Raw genomic sequence first — 10,000 nt, 5'->3', positions numbered from 1 at the left:
CCTGTCTCCACTGTGCTTTTCACCATGTGCCATACTACTCATGCAGTGTTAACAAGACCTGTGGCTCTACCACCACATGAGTATTGCAAAGTGCAGCTTCGCATTTTCCGAGCTTAGGAATGCGATGTTCTCTGTATGCAAGAATCTACCCGTGTCAATGGCATATCACTAAATTCAGCCTTATGCACTACCACGAAGAAAGATCATACTTCTTTTCAAGTTGCCAATGACACTAATGCTCCCTTCCATCTCAAAATTGGTACAAACTTATGTGATTTTCTAGTGTATCCTTCAAGAGTAAAAGTCATCGATGACCACAATTCTTCCATGCCAATTTGTACCATTAACTCCGTTGTGCATCATGCACAGGTTCCTATTGATGTATCTCACTTCAATTCCCTTGACTTCCCCGATGCTCAATAGGATTTAGTTTCTCTATGCTTTTCGTCATGTCATTGCCTTTCCAGGTAAATTCCTAGGTTCTACTGACCTCATTCACCATCACATTCCCCTTCGAGATAGCTCCAAACCTTGCTATATTCCTGCTCACCGAATGCCACACAGTAAACGTAAAATTGTGGACAAGCTCATTGCAGACATTCTTGCCCAGAATATTATTAAGTTCTCCATTTCTGAAGGGAATTTTCCCTTGTTTGTTGTCCCAAAACCAGATGGTACCTTCCGTCCTGTTGTTGATTTTTGAGAACTCAACAAGATCACCATTCTGGAAAGGACGCCCATTCCTGTATTACAGGAAATTCTATATTCTGTTGGTCAGAATAATACTGTCTTTTCAACTTTAGACCTAATGCCAGGCTATTTCCAGATTTCTCTTACTCCAGAAAGCCGACCCCTAACAGCCATCTCAACCCCTTCTGGTCATTTTCAATTCAAACGCTTAGCTATGGGTCTAACCTCTGCTCCTTCTGTCTTCACAAGACTTATGAATACTGTTCTTGATGGCTTGGTGATCATGTCTTTATGTGTTTGGATGACATCATAGTAGCTTTTATGTTAATACCAGAACACATCCAAACACTTCAACATGTATTTTCTCGTCTTGCTGATGCCAATCTCAAACTCAAATTGAGCAAATACACTTTCCTTAAGAAAAAAAAATCGTTTTCTTGGTCATGTCCTCACTTCTCATGGCATTCTTACTGTTCCTGATAAAGTCAAAGCTGTTGCTGACTTCCCTCGTCCCACGGATGTTAAGCACCTTCGCTCATTTCTTGGACTTTCAGGATATTACCGAGGGTACATCCGCAATTATTCTACCATTACAGCTCCTCTTACTTCACTGCTAAAGAAAGATGTTCCTTCTCACTGGTCGTCTACCCAGGAACAAGCTTTTGCAGACTTAGAGAATGCCCTTACTGCTGCTCCTGTCTTAGCTTTTCCTGACGATAACTTACCTTTTATTCTCTACACTGATGCCTCTTTTCAATGTCTTGGTGCTGTCCTTATGCAAGAATAAGACACACACCTTCGCCCCATTGCCTTTGCCAGCAGACTCCTTAACAAAGCTGAACGTAACTATTCTGTTACTGAAATTGAAGCTTTAGCGGTCATATATGCTCTTCGACATTTTAAGGAAACCATACTAGGCTATCTCGTCACAGTCCATACAGACCACCAGACACTTCTTCAGCTTTTTAAAGGCAAGAACCTGTCCGGGAAACTTGCTCGCTGGTTCTTGACCATTCAGGAATTCAATCCCACCTTCTCTTATATGCACGGTAAAGCAAACAATGTTTCAGGCGCACTTTCTCGGAATGTTGCTGCTATCCATTCTCTCAGCCAGTCACTTCTACTCATGTGCGTATTCATGCAGCTCAAAGATCCGACCCAATGTGGAAACGTGTGATATTTTTTCTCGAGTCAGGAGATACATCAGACCTTACAGACTTTCCAACCTCCTTGGAACAATTTAGATTTGTCGATGACGTTCTTTACCACGAAACCACGCTTTCCAACAAGCATGAACCTAACAGACTTGTACAACAACTCGTAGTTTCTTCTGACTTAGTACCTGAAGTTCTGTTCCGTTTATATGATTCTCCACTTACTGCACATCCAGGTAAAGACAAAGGGTTAACACAGGCCAGGCTTGAGTACTTTTGGCTTACTATGAGAAAATATATCCATGCCTACATTGACTCCTGCCATTCTTGCGCTACCCATAAAGGTCATATTCACAGTAAAATTCCTATTTTGAGTTATCCAATCCCTAGCAAACCCTTTGACATGGTTGCGATTGACCTTCTCAAGTTACCACTCACTTCTAGTGGAAACCAGTACCTATTTTTGTGTATGGACCATTTTTCCAGATTCTGTATCCTTGAACCTGTTACGGACAAGACTGCTAAAATGATCGCAAAGACCTTCATTGACAAAGTTATCTGCCCCTTCACTACTCCCAAAATTCTTCTGTCTGACAATGGAACGGAATTCAACAATGAGATTCTTTCAAATATTTGCAAATCCTTCCAGATAACAAAATGTAATATCGTTGCTTACCACCCCAGTTCATTTGGCCTTGTTAAATACCAAGACAGAAAGATTCTCAATGTTCTCCGACACCTCGCTTCCGACTTTCATCTCCCCTGGGATCACCATGTCCCTATGATTCAATCTTGCCTAAACAGTGCCATCAATAGGTCCATATCGGAGGCGTCTCACTTTGTCACCTTTGCTTCAGACAAGCGACTTCCATAGACCTTCTTACTTCAGATATAGCCCCCATTTACATCCTTAAAGATTTTGTAAAGGTTGCACATGCAAATTTCAGCACTCTCTTCAGGAGAATTACTCAGTCTCTTTGTCTCGCCAAAGACGAGACTGCTCGTCTTCACAATAGAAATGCGAGAGAGTCTAACGTTGCAATAGGTGACATCGTGTATGCCCTGAACCATTCTCCCTCTTCCAAGCTTTCACCAAAATTTCTTGGTCCCTCCGTGTCCTTGCCTTCGAACCTATAACATTTACATTCAGACACAGAAACCATTATGCACCTGGGCACCCTTAAGCTCTTCTTCCGAGGTGTATACTGCGAGACAGACCATCCGACTCCCACCGACACACTTCCTCCTTCCTTTTTCCATTCACCTTCCCCTGTCTCCCACCCATATAATCTTCGCAGCCGTAATACTTCTTCTTGAACCTTCTAACCGTCTAGCTGCCAAAGTGTTCTCCACTTCCATTTTTCCAAACCCTTAAAATTTTATGCATGTATTCTTACATATACAGTTGCTTATGCCTTCATGTTAATTATATTGTACTTACCTCACTTAATCATTATGTCATTGCAATCTGAATTCGTACATCGCTGGGGTCAGCGACAGATAGCTGGCCGAGCATTTATTGTATATACAAATTAGCATTTTGTATACATGTAGGAAATGCAAGTGATGCGTAATTGGAAGTGTGTGTGTGTTCGTACGTGTGTAACTGGTTCTAGAAGTTTCAGGAAGAAAGCATAATTGTCATTTCTATTTACGTTAATAAATTATCATTTCTATTATTGTAATGCAAAAGTTGAATAAATGTAAAATAGATTAGTATTATATCATTAAATTGGTTATCGTATTATTTTGAGTGTCTTATTTTCTGTGTGGAAGCGAATAGATGAAAACAATTTGAGTAAAAGGGAACCTCAGGGGATGTTCACGGAGACGCGGACAATTCCAGAGCGCGTCGGTTGAGTTAGTCGTGAGTGAGCACTGAGAGTGAAAGGGTTTCAAGTGAGTGGAAAAGTGGATAAGTGGTGTGCATTCAGTGATTTAACAAAACTGTGACCCGGTACCTCATCTTTCGTTTCGTTCAAAATGTTGCCAGTCAACATATATATATTTGTCCAATATAAAATGTTAGGTTACAAAGAAAGCAATGGCCTCCGCTAGCGGACCCAGGGATCTGGGTGCGCACGTCCTGTGTAATAGTAGTCCTTGATATATATATATATATATATATATATATATATATATATATATATATATACAATATATATATCTGTATATATATATACATATATATATATATACAGTATATATATATAATATATATATACATATAATATATATATACAATATATATATATATATATATATATATATATATATATATATACTACAGTAATTCACAAGGCACACGTGAAAATAATTCACAGAAAAAAGTATAGTGTAAGGAGTGGGCAAAGATCCAGTGGCTTTTTTGTTCGTGTAAGAGACCACAACCATCCTATTGACTGGAATGATTCTAATGAAATAATTTCTTGTAGATCTTTATTAGAAAGAAACATTATCGAATCCAGTCACATTCAGCATACCTTCGATAAGAATATTAATTTAAGTTTAGGTTTATATAAACTTGATGATTTTATTATTAAGAAAATTGTAAAAAAAAAAAAAAAAAAAAAAAAAATGCTCCAAGTGTTACCAGGCCGGGGTGATGTAACGTCATATGACCAAATGTCCTTAAAAGTAAACACTTCTCAACCTGGTTATGAAGCATCTTGTGTGTCCTTCCCATGTTTCCTAGCTTGTCTACTACTTTATGTATATATATCCACCTAGATCTCTGTAACTGTGTATTCCTTGATAATGTCTTAAATAGACGAAAACGTTCGGACTAAGTTTCTTATTATTTCCCAGTGTTTTTTCTTCACACATATATATATATATATATATATATATATATATATATATATATATATATATATATATATATAGAGAGAGAGAGAGAGAGAGAGAGAGAGAGAGAAGGGAGAGGTAGAGAAAGAGGGGGCTGGAAGGAAGGGAGGAAGAGAGAGGACTGGAAGAAAGTGAGGGAGAGAGGTGGCTGGGAGGGGGAGGGAAAGAAGGGGCATAGAAAGGGGGTTGGGGAGGGAAGGAGAGAGAGTGGGAGGGGAGGGAAAGGGAATGAAATATGCTGGGGAGGGAGGGAGGAAGAAAGGATGAGAGGAAGGGAGATGGTTAGGTGAAGCACCGACGACCGGCGGGAGGTCCTGCGGTCGCTCCGGCGGGAGGTCAAGCAGGTAGGCGGTTTCGACCCGCGTCGTCGGTCTCTCGGTCATTGGGTCTTTCGGTCGTTCGGTTGTAGAGCGGCCGTTAGTTCAGCTTGTTGTGAATGTGTAGATTTGACCAAGGTTGTAAAAAACGATCTTATTCTTTTCATTTAGGACATTCCGGACGTTACTACAGTGCTCTCTCTTCAGTTGAACATGCTGCTGCGGGACATGATAGAGTTATGTTGGAGAAGGAGAAGGAGGAGGAGGAGGAGGAGGAGGAGGAGAAAGAAGAGGAGCAAGAGAAGAAGGAGGGGAGGAGGAAGAGAAAGAGGAGGAGGAGGAGGAGGAGTAGGAGGAGGAAGAGGAGGAGAAAGAGGAGGAGGAGGAGGAGTAGGGATGATGGGGCAATTGGATGGCTCTGTGGCGGCGACTGCGGGGGATGGACCCCTGCTGGCGAGTCTCCGCCGCCTATTTGGGGCAAAGGCACCAGGTCTCCGACCAGCACCCGGTGGCCGTCCACCGGTACTTGGCCTCATGTACACCGAGGTTGGGAGGTCGGGGTGCCACGGGCATGAATGAAACCACCCGACTGCAGTAGGAGTTGGGTCGAATTGGACGTTACCCCTTCGTTCCCAAGGTATGTTTGATTTACCATGGTCATGGATCACGTGTTGGACTCATGATCAACAGCTATTTCCCTCCCTGTAGAGAACTCAGAGCTCATATATGACTGATATATGGGTAATGCTGTGACCTTACACGCACACACACCCACGAGAGTTGGAGTAACGACTTAATGCGCAACGATACTGAAATTATTTTAGCCCTGGACGGGATTCAAACCCGGACCGCCGTAGTGGAGACCGGAAACTCTACCACTGCACCATCAAGTGGTGTGTGTGTGTGTGTGTGTGTGTGTGTGTGTGTGTGTGTGTGTGTGTGTGTGTGTGTGTGTGTGTGTGTGTGTGTGTGTGTGTGTGTGTGTGTGTGTGTGTGTGTGTGTGTGTGTGTGTGTGTGTGTGTGTGTGTGTGTGTGTGTGTTGTTTGTGTCGGGGGTGCGTTGCCACGTAGATGAATAAAATCGCCTGAAGGCAACCTGAATAAAATCAAGAGTGACTCTCTGGGTTTTAGGTTGTCTCAGTGAACATCTTTGCTGCTACAATGAGAATTTTACCATTTTTTACTGGTTGAAAACAGACGATTTTATTCAGCTGAGGGCAGTTAAGGGTTTGAGGCTATTATCTCACCTCAGGCTCTCTCCCTGTTGACCGGTTTTTGCAACGGAGACCCATTTACAAATTTCGCTCCGGCCAATGTCAGTCGAGTTTATTCAACTGAAGGAAAAGAGAGGGGGTGAGCAGGATCTGCGTCCATTGGGAGTCACCGCAGCTTTGATATCCCACGTGAGCTCAGCCAAACAGCCACAGCCGCCCCCCCCACACACACACAGACACGCTCATTCACAACAGACGCAGTTGAGGAGGAGGGGGTGAATTCATCATCACACAGGACCCCTCCCCAACTACCACCCACGCCTGACCCCCTACCATCCACGCCCACGCACGGCGACACTCCTTCAGTGAATAGAATAGCTTTGTATTTGCCAGAACAAAATATATAAAGTACGTCGTCGAAGGGGATCTGCCGCGGTAGCCTCTCTACTTTCGTGTTTGCGCCGTTAACCGGGCTGGGACCTGCCTCCCAAGTAATCACAACAACCTGTTCAATAAAATAAATGAACGGATAAACTAGTACATGAATAGATAGATGAATAAAGAAATAAAGTTATACATAAATAAGTAAATAAATCAATTGATAAATGAACAGATAAATAAAGAATGGAAGAAAAATGCATAGGTAAATGATTTAGTAAATAATCAAAATTAATAAAAAAGTAAGTAAATAAAGATTAAGTAAATGAACTAATAAGTAAATAATGAAATAAACAAAAACAATATAAAATAAATATCTAAAGAATTAATCAGGTGTTGAATCAACGTGAATCAAGCTGAATATATGACAGAATGAAATTAAATCAAATGAGTTGCAGAATAGAATATTATAGAAATTAGATACGATGAAAAAAAAATAGAACAAAGTATCATAAATGAGACATAACGATGAAAAATAACACAATAGGAAACTGAATAGACGAAATGTTGAGCCTTCTACAGCTAAGCGCGGTGGACTACATGGAACTCGGACCAAAACTAACGGAACTGTAGTGGAGTAACCGTGCAAAGGATATGTGGAGGGGGAGATGCCGTAGGGAGGTATGAAGGGATATCTCCTATGCGCGCGCGTGCGCTTGTGTGTGTGCGTGTTTACGTGTGTGCGTGTGCGTGCGTGTTTGTATGTGTGTGTGTGTGTGTGTGTGTGCATGCGTGTGCATGCGCCGTCACCCCTAGAGGCTGGCTCGAGCTGGTCATGCATACACATGACAAGTATGGAAGAGGAGGCTTCAGTGTAAATACTTGTGCATGCATCACAAACATACAAAAGACCCAGTGAGGGACAAAAGAGTGCCTGATGCTCTTTCAGTCGTAGAAGGGTTTGAAAAAAAAAATATGGAAGAGATTTAGGGACACCAGTAGTGTGAGGTGGTAAAGCACATCATAAACATCTCAGGGTCCGGACTTCTTCGCACTAAGTTCAGTGGTATCTATAAAGCCGGCAATAACAATAACAACACCAACCACAAAATAAAAAAACAACAACAAAATAGATAACAACAACAACATCAAAGACAACAACAACATAAGCACCAACACCACCAATCAGTACCACTACAACCATCACCAACACAAACATCACCACCAACACCACCACAACAAACACTAACAACAACACCAATACCAACACCAACACCACAACCACCACCACCAAAATTACCAACATCATCACCACCAACATCGTCAACATCACAAACATCACCAACATCATCAAAACTACTACCGCCAACCAACCACCAGCACTACCACCAGCACTACCGCACAGGCCACCAAAAACACAAACACCACCAGCACCATCAACACTACCAACACAACCACCAGCACTACCACCAACATTACCAAAAAGACCACCAACAACACCAACACCACCATTACCACCAACAGCAACAACAGCAACACCACTACCACCAGCACAAGCACCACTACCACCAAAACCAGCACCAACATCACCACCAAAACCAGCACCAACATCACCACCAACCAACACAACCACCACCTATTCTGTTGCCGGAGAGCTGCCGTTGAGCTCTTCCCGTCCCCGTCCCCCTCTCCCTCTCCCTCCCCCTCTCCTTCCCCCTCTCCCTCTCCCTCTCCCTCCCCCTCTCCCTTACCCTCATCCTCACTCTCCTCCTTCCCCGTCACCACGAAATCCAGTGACCCGCAAATACACGTCCAAGAGACAAGAGACAACCACCGAACAGGCATGCGCATTAGAGCTTGCAGTGCTTCTGCGAAGCCCGCGGGCATGAATTAATCATCATTCAGAGGTGCATGCATCATCCATTATACTCGGCATGGCTGGTCAGCGAGGGCAGCTGTATTGTCTCGCAAAGATGAAAAAGCATCAGAGCTACTCTTTATCAATTTGTTTTTCGACTTGCAAGGAGGCTTCCTAGGTACGCTCTGGCACGTCCTGATACGCCCTAGTATGCTACTCCGAGCGTGCCGTGGCACCCGAGACATCTGGGGGACCGACAAAGACGGGCGTGATGCATTCCGTAGTGACCTGTCTCCCAGAGTTCCCACGGTTCAGCAACATTTGCCCATTAATTAAGGAGCGAACGAAGGAGCAAAGGTGAGAGAGAGGGCAGGAGGGAGGGTAGAGGGCGCCGATGACAATGAAATTGACTCGGCGTCGTGACGCAACGTGCTGCAAATTCCTCCCGCTGGTGCAGTGCACGGAAACATTTCCCCGGTCTCTCGCTCTCCCCAGGGAAGAAAGGGGGTTGTTTCACTTAGCTGTATGAAATCGCCTGGCGGCAATCAGGCGAACGTGCAAGCAGTCATGAAGAGTTGAGAAAGAGCATGGCAGTTGTCATCCTTTCACCTCTCTCCTTAAAGGGCGGACGGGGATCCCTGATGAATAAAATCGCCTGGCGGCAGCCAGAGAAAAGGCTTCTAGGTCGTCAGGGGTTAAGTTAATCCGAATCAAAACACGGCTGTAGACTGAGATCGAAGACTGTACTGATCTTCATGACGGTATCGTACTGTTTCAAATTATCTTTAAAAAGTTTTGAATTTTGCAAAATCGTCAACAGATCTTCGGTAAACACTCCCGTATACTTGTACAATCACTGACTCGTGTAGGATTTAATGTTTGTCTATTAGCGGTCAATTCTATTAGGCCACAGGAACACTGTATCTTGGTTAACCCCTTCATAAGATTCTTTTTTTTATGATTGGAGACTACCGTGTGGTACATTTTTTCGCTGGCACCAGACTGTCTTAGTGGTTCCCTTTGGGACCACCCACCCACATACCAAAAAAGGTTTGAGCTTCGTCTCACTGAACCCTCCTGTGACAGGTGAAAGGAATGCAACCTATACATACTCGGACATTAGGGTGTACTCGAATACACACTTGCCAAGTTCAGAATGATCGCTTTGATGCCGTGTAAATTGAAAGGTGCTACGAGCCGGCACCCTGACCGTTCACGGGTCAAGGCACAAATCACAGCGAGTACTCGCCCGAGAAAGATGGCACGGGTGTCAAAAAGAGAGAGAGGCTTGTGTTACATGCAAAGGAAATATGTGGGTCAGAGGGTCGTGCCGTGAGACACACAGGGAGGAGACCGTCTGGCGGCAGACGATTTTATTCAGCCAAGGGATGAGAGGGGGGACACGATCGACCAAAAGCCCGCTTCACTCAGAGCCCGTCCCTTTCAGCTGAATAGAATGGCCTGGCGTCAGCTACAAGATAGTAAAAAATTAAGCGGCGTCGCCGGAAGGAAATTGTCCCCCCCCCCACACACACACCCTCC

The sequence above is a fragment of the Oratosquilla oratoria genome, unplaced genomic scaffold, assembly GCF_046742065.1.
Source record: "Oratosquilla oratoria isolate Oo_2021 unplaced genomic scaffold, ASM4674206v1 SCAFFOLD107, whole genome shotgun sequence".
Lineage (NCBI taxonomy): Eukaryota > Metazoa > Arthropoda > Malacostraca > Stomatopoda > Squillidae > Oratosquilla > Oratosquilla oratoria.
This window is presented reverse-complemented; position numbering follows the sequence as displayed.